Source organism: Macaca fascicularis, chromosome 13, assembly GCF_037993035.2.
Source record: "Macaca fascicularis isolate 582-1 chromosome 13, T2T-MFA8v1.1".
Taxonomy (NCBI): Eukaryota; Metazoa; Chordata; class Mammalia; order Primates; family Cercopithecidae; genus Macaca; species Macaca fascicularis.
This window is the reverse complement of record NC_088387.1, coordinates 53,790,814-53,797,863: the sequence shown is the minus strand read 5'-3', so window position 1 is coordinate 53,797,863 and position 7,050 is coordinate 53,790,814. Positions and strand designations below refer to the sequence as shown.

The 7,050-nt window shown below is 44.7% G+C and overlaps 1 pseudogene; it reads left to right on the top strand.

Moving 5' to 3' along the window:
* Window positions 1-3,380: 3,380 nt before the first annotated feature.
* On the top strand, window positions 3,381-4,306 carry LOC141408337 (peptidyl-prolyl cis-trans isomerase A pseudogene; annotated as a pseudogene).
* Window positions 4,307-7,050: the final 2,744 nt, after the last annotated feature.

The window sequence follows — 7,050 nt, the reverse complement described above, 5'->3', positions numbered from 1 at the left end:
GTGCAGAAATGGCTTTTAAAAACAGTGGCTATATGGCTGGGCACGGTGGTTCATGCCTGTAATCCAAGCCAGGCAGATCACCTGAGGTCGGGAGTTCGAGACCAGTCTGACCAACACAGAGAAATCCCGTCTCTACTAAAAATGCAAAATTAGCCGGGCATGGTGGCGGATGCCTGTAATCCCAGCTACTCGGGAGGCTGAGGCAGGAGAATTGCTTGAACCTGGGAGGCAGAGGTTGCATTGAGCCGAGATTTTGCCATTGCACTCCAGCCTGGGCAACAAGAGCAAAACTCCGTCTCAAAAAAAAAAAAAAAAAAAGTAGCTATGTCCCACGTGAATCTGGAAAGCAAAGAAGATGGGGAGAAATTCTAAAATTCCTGCAGGAAGTTTAGTGATGGTATAAAGAAGTCCTTACTCTGAGAAATACTTCATTAAAATCAGAACTTACAGAATAAATGGTTGGTGGAAGATAGAGGCATGTACTATTTACTTTACAAAATAGTTCCTCACTTTATAAAAAGCCAAATATTTTCTCTTGGAAGTCAGCCTTGTGATGCTACCAGTAAGACTGAATCTATAATAAAGCTAACGATCCAACTTTTGGTTAAAAAACCCATTCTGCAAAAACAAGCTTAGGCATGCTATGCAGTGCTGTTATATACGAAGTGGGTTTCTTTCATAAACACAATCACATTTTTTATTGGAAGACATTTCTGTAAGATAATGTCTTTCTCAAGGTCCAATTTGGCTTGCGTGCCTCCTGGGAATTTAAAAAAGTACAGATTTTTCCAGCCGCATTTGAAAGACAAATTCCGTGTCCTTGTGATGAAAGGTCTGCAATGCCCACACCTCCCACAAGGGGGCAGCGCACCACTGGGTCTTCAGTTACAAGGACGGCCTGGGATTCCGAACGCGCGGCTGGAGGAGGGCCACCTTCACAGAGGAAGAAAATCCACTGCAAGTCGAGAAGAGGCGGACCTGATGTACCACGACATAATTGAATTTCATGTCTCACGAACTCTGTGTATTTGCCAGAAACTTTTGGGCTGTTCTCATTCAAAAAAGGATGAAATCATTTTGTGTGTTGAACAGTCCTTAGACATTCCCAGAAAAAAAAAAAAATTATTTTTCATGTATATATACAAAGTGTATCCAGCTAAATCACAAGCAAAAGTGATTTTAAGCAGGTACCAAGACACGCCGGATCATAAAGACACTATTCTCCCTTCAAGCTCCTTTGGTGAGTTTATGGACACACATGAGGTAAGCTGCGCCGTTCATGTTCTACTGCGTGTGACTTTGTACTGACCTTGAGTGGAAAAGGTATTTGGGATTCGAAAAAAGTTATTATTAAGTAAAAATAAATTCGCAAGAAAAGAAATGTAGTATGAAAGATCCATTTGAGTGTTTAGGGGGAGTTTTCCTTTCCTATTTTTATACTGGGCTGGGCTTGCATTGATGCACATAAAGGATAATAAAAGTAACTTAAAAAAACCAAGGGATTCCACGGTGTCTGGTTTACAACAGCTGATGGAGAAGATACAATTGCCAAAAGGGAGTATTGGGTGCCAGGACCCAGCTCTGGCCTAAAGAAGCACGCATTGGTCGCGCCCTAGTTGTCACCTCATGGGAGGAGCAGCCAGGAAGGCTGTGTTTGAAGGCTCTGTCAGGCCACAGCAGAATCCAGCTACCCCTCCCAACATCCATTTCCCTGCTTCCTCAGTACCAGAACTCCCAAACGCTGGCCGGGTATATGATTGCACACAATCAGGTTTATTCTTCTCAGTCTCACTGTGATAGGTGTGAACACAGGACCAAATCATGATCAATGGATACAAGCAAAAGTGTTCTTCAAAGTGGCAAGATGTTCTTTTTCTTACTTTTCCTACTTTTCTGCTGTCTGGAATGTGGATGTGATGGTTCAACTGGAACAGGCACACTGTTCCATGAGAATGGCGGGGGAAGAAGACACAGGGCGGCAGGTCCCTGGTCACTGTGGAGCCACTAGAGCAGCCCAGACTGCTTACCTAGATTTTGATGAGAGACATAAAAAAAAAAAATGTATATTTTGGGTTTTCAGTTACTTGCAGCTCAACCTAACCCTAATCAATAACAATGCCTTCAGAAAACAGGCCAGGGGTTAAGATGGACTTTTTTTTCTAATTACTTATCATTTTAATCACCAATCAACATTTTCATTTATTTATTTATTTATTTATTTATTTGTTTGTTTGTTTTTGAGACAGGGTCTCTCATTTTGCTCAGACTGGAGTGCAGTGGCATGGTCACCACTCACTGCAGCTTCAACCTCCTGGGCTCAAGTGATCCTCCTGCCTCAGCCTCCCAAGCAGCTGGGACTATAAGCTGTGGTACCACACCCAGCTACATTTTTTAAAAAAATTTTCTGTAGAGACAAGTGTCTCACTATGTTGCCCAGGCTGGTCTTGAACTCCTGGCCTCCCAAAGTGCTAGGATTACAAGCATAAGCCACTGTGCCTGGCCCAACATTTATTAAATGTTGTATAAAGGGGCCAGGGGCAGTGGCTCATGCTTATAATTCCAGCACTTTGGGAGGCCAAGGCAGGCAGATCACTTGAGGTGAGGAGTTTGAGACTAGCCTGGCCAACATGGCAAAACCCCATCCCTACTAAAAATAAAAAAATTAGCTGCGCGTGGTGGCACATGCCTGTAATCCCAGCTACTTGGGAGCCTGAGGTGGGAGAAGTGCTTGAACCCAGGAGGCGGAGGTTGCGGTGAGCTGAGATCACGCCACTGCACTCTTCCTGGGTGACACAGTGAGACTCAATCTCAATTAAAATTAAAAAAAAAAAGTGTTGTATAAAGGGTATTGCTGAGTGATCTGGTTTTAAGTTGGCTTAGGGATAGAGCTGGATCAGAACACCATAAGCAAAGCTCAGTTGTTAAAGAATCCTTCATAAAATTGATCCATGACTATATAAATGCAGCTGTATTTGGTCACAGCCCTTTTACCTAGAATCTCCTCTTATGCTCTAAGTTAAAAACACAAAGTCAAAATCCTGTTCCTTCATTCAAGCTTGATGTTTGATATAAAATATACAAAACCTATGGACAACTGCATTCATGGCCATGGCACTGTGAGGATAATCTGCATTTGCTTCCTCTGTGCTATTCTACTAACAACCATTTTTCTGGTTCTGGAGTTGAGGACAAGGGTTTAGCCTCTAGATCCCTACACAGTGACAAAGATTCACAGAGTTTTCATACTGCCACTTGTTCATCCTAAACCTGGTAGGGAAAACGGATGGTTAAAGAATTTCTCACCACTCCAGCCAATATGCAGGTACTTAGGGTGGAATAACAGAGGACATTGTTCTAGCAGCTGAGTCCTCAGCTGGTTGGACATGGGACAGGACTTCTGTCAGCAGGTCCTGATAAGTCTGAGGGCAGCATGGGCCCAGTGCCCCCAAGCTCTCAGAAGAGCAGCATTAGGCCCCATTTTATTGGGACGGCGGGGTATGGCCCTGAGAATGGTGCCTGGCAGTCTAGTCTCATCCAAAGCAGGGAGGTGGGGCTCCACAACACACTGAGAGTGGCCAGACATTCAGAGATAGAGGCTTCCTGGGTAAGTGTAACCAACCCGCCTTTTAAAAAGCATAGCTAGCAGATGCCGATGGCGCCAGGAGCCCAGTACTACCAGCCATGGTCAACTCCACCGTGTTCTTCAAAATCGCCATTGACGGTGAGCCCTTGGGTCGCATCTCCATCGAGCTGTTTGCAGACAATATTTCAAAGACAGCAGAAAACTTCTGTGCTCTCAGCACTGGAGAGAAAAGATTTGGGTATAAGGGTTCCTGCTTTCACAGAATTATTCCAGGGTCTATGTGTCAGGGTGGTGACTTCACACACCATAATGGCACCGGTCCATCTATGGGGAGAAATTTGATGACGAGAACTTCATCCTAGAACACAGAGGTTCTGGCATCTTGTCCATAGCAAATGCTGGGCCCAACACAGACGGTTCCCAGTTTTTCATCTGCACTGCCAAGACTGAGTGGTTGGATGGCGAGCATGTGGTCTTTGGCAAGGTGAAAGAAGGCATGAAGATTGTGGAGGCCATGGAGCGCTCTCGGTCCAGGAACGGCAAGACCAGCAAGATCACCATTGTTGACTGTGGACATCTCTAGTCAGTGTGATTCATGTTTTGTCTTAACCACCAGACCATTCCTTCTGTAGCTCAGGAGAGCACCCTTCCACCCCACTTGCTCATAGTATCCTAGAATCTTTGTGCTCTTGCTGCAGTTCCATGCTTTCCTTATTCCCTTCCATGCCTTCCTTATTCCCTTCCATGCCTAGCTGGATGAATTGCAGAGTTAAGTTTATGATTATGAAATAAAAACTAAATAATAACAATAGCAACAAAAACATAGCTAAAAGCCAATTGCCCACATATTTTTCAAACGAGCCATAGCACCTGATTGCAGACTGCTATGTTATAATCAGGTTGCACAAGCCAGCTTCATATCTGAAGCCTGCATGTCTCACTTACTTTAGAGGACAGTCTGGTGGTCAAAAAAAAAAAAAAAAAAAAAAAAAAAAAAGTCATTACAAAGTAGCATTTCCCTGGAAGGTTCCCCGCCACCCCCATGAGAATTATTCCAGAAATCCCTTACTAAAACAGTCTACAATTTACCACCACACCTAGCAAAGTTAAAGAATGGAAACATATTTGCAGTAAAAAGTGCACAATAGCCTAGAGCTTCATGGTTCTGAGACTGGTTTTTTTTTTTAGGCTTCACTAAGGCCTGGATGCATTATTCTAAATACTGTCAACACCTGTCTCTAATTCCACTCCCACAGAAAGACTTCAAAACAATTACACAGAATCTCAGATAAATGGACATGAAGAAGGTTCTCAGTTGGCAAACCTAGGCATTTTGGCACCTAAGGGTTCATCCCTCACTACATATGAATGAAGCGCCATTTTGGTTTTTGCATCAGTTTGGTTTATATGGTCTAATGCTGGAGAGCCTCATCATTTCCTGGCATACTGAAACACAAAGCCACGGGCTGGGGGAGAGGGGTGTCCAGTGACTCCTGGTCCAGGAGGCTACCTGTTTTTCACTCTCTAGATTCAGGAGAGTAAATACTTTTTATCTCACTTGCCAGCAGTTGGTAGTGGCTCCTAGCAGAGTGTCATAAAGCTTGTGAGGCTCAGGAAGAATGAGTGGCATGATTGATTAGTCGTGTCTGCAACAAATTAGGGGCAGGGAGGGGTGTATGTAGATGGGTGGAATAGGAGTATCTGCATTTGAAGCAATGCATTTCATCAATTTGAATGAGAACATCCTTCTGTCCAATTCATGCATCTTTGAAATTAGGATGAATCTTATAATCACTGCACCAGATTGTCTTTTCTAAAACTAGCCACAGTATTTCAAAGTCTCACATGCTTTTTTTTTTTCTTGAGACAGGGTCTCACTCTGTCGCACAGGCTGGAGTCCAGTGGCATGATCTCAGCTCACTACACACCTTCACCTCCCAGGTTCAAGCAATTCTCCCACCTCAGCCTCCCAAGTAACTGGGATTACAGGGGTGTACGACCACGCCCAGCTAATTTTTGTATTTTTAGTGGAGACGGGGTTTCACCATGTTGGCCAGACTGGTCTCAAACTTCTGACCTCAGGTGATCCACCTGCCCTGGCATTCCGAAGTGCTGGGATTCCAGGCATGAGCCACCACAACCAGCTCACATGCTTTTTCGGAACCTAGTCAAGACCCCATCAAAAAGTAGAATTTACTTCATCTCCACAAAAAATTTTAAAAATGTAGCTGGGCGTGGCAGCACACACCTGTAGTCCCAGCTACTCTGGTAGCTGAGGTGGGAGGATTCCTTAAGCCCAGGTCGAGGCTGCAGTGAGCTATGATGGCGCCACTGCACTCCAGCCTGGGCAGCATAGCAACAGAGTAAGACCTTGTCTCTCTCTCTCTCTCTCTCTCTCTCTCTCTCTCTCTCTCTCTCTCACACACACACACACACACACACACACACACACAGAAAAAGGAAGTAGAATTTATGTCCTCTGCCCTTGAACTTGGGATAGGAGGTTGTGATTGCCTCAACTAATAGAGTGTGGCAAAGTGATGCTAAGTAAATTATGAAGCTAGGTCATTAATAAAACAAGATAGCTTCTGCCTGGTGTTTTCCTGGGATGCTCACCCTTGGAAACTGGCCACCATGCTCAGAAACCCTATGCCACATGGTGAGCTCTGCCCCTGCTTCTCAGATCTGGTTGAGGTCCCAGCTAACAGCCAGCACCAACCTGCAAGTAGTATGAGTGAGTGCTATCTTGGAAGCAGGTCCACTAGCCTTTAGTAGAGCTGCCTGCCTCACGCTATCTGGAGCACAGATGAGGCTTCCTTGCTGAACCCTGCCCAAATCAGACTCCTAAGCAAAATAAATGATCGTTAGTATTATAAGATATGAAGGTCTGCAGTGGTTTGTTATACAGCAATAGACAACTGAAATAATCGTGGTCAGCCAGGCTGCAGTCTTGACAGTTGTCACTGCCTGCATGTATGTATACACAAAAACATGTTGAAGAAGTGTAAGTAAATTGAAAGAAAACCCCGAAGGCAATAGTGGAACATGTTTTAAAGAAATGCTACATACCAACATTTTTATGCACAAACGACAATATTATTATTATTATTTTTTTTTGAGACGGAGTCTCGCTCTGTCGCCCAGGCTGGAGTGCAGCGGCCAGATCTTAGCTCACTGCAAGCTCCGCCTCCCGGGTTTACGCCATTCTCCTGCCTCAGCCTCCCGTGTAGCTGGGACTACAGGCGCCCGCCACCTCGCCCGGCTAGTTTTTTGTATTTTTTAGTAGAGATGGGGTTTCACCGTGTTAGCCAGGATGGTCTTGATCTCCTGACCTCGTGATCCGCCCGTCTCAGCCTCCCAAAGTGCTGGGATTACAGGCTTGAGCCACCGCACCCGGCACAAACGACAATATTATAAGGAAAACCATGAACACTGATGGCTCTGAATTCAAAAAGTGATTTAGAAGA